We start from the raw sequence: 613 nt of genomic DNA on the forward strand, positions 1-613 counted from the left end.
ATTGCTTGAAATTAAGACCGAACTATGGATTCCGGCCTAAGAAACACTAACCCCGGATCTACAATAGAGTTTTAAGCCTTAAGCCATAAAAAATGGACGAATCACAGTCAATTATTCTCCTCGAATTCGACTGTAATTGGATAATTTCTTACGGCTTAAGGCTTAAAACACGTATTGTAGATCCGGGGTAAACCAACTGTACAGTCAGAAGCAATGAGGTTGCAACACTTTTTTTCGGATGAATTTAAGAATACGCGGTCAAGTTCAAGATGCGAATCCCTCTTTTGTGCAATGAATGAATATGATCGTATGAGGTTTGTCAAATGTCTATACAATGGGTGCACTCAGTATCATGACCGCTCACTGAGCGCTCAGTGAGCGATTGTAGTATTGAATGCACCCAAATGTGTAGCATAAATTTAAATGTTATGCGTCGCGCGAAATTCATGAAATATGATATCAGTAGAGCACATTATAAGCAATATAATAATTTTAATAATTTAACAATTAATTAATAATTAATTAATAATGAATTAATAAAATATTAAATAAAAGAAATAAAATGTTAAACTAATAAAATTATTAATTACTAATTATTTATAATTACTTATTA

Source organism: Mycetomoellerius zeteki, unplaced genomic scaffold, assembly GCF_001594055.1.
Source record: "Mycetomoellerius zeteki isolate Tzet28-1 unplaced genomic scaffold, Tzet1.0 scaffold274, whole genome shotgun sequence".
In the NCBI taxonomy this organism is placed as follows: Eukaryota; Metazoa; Arthropoda; class Insecta; order Hymenoptera; family Formicidae; genus Mycetomoellerius; species Mycetomoellerius zeteki.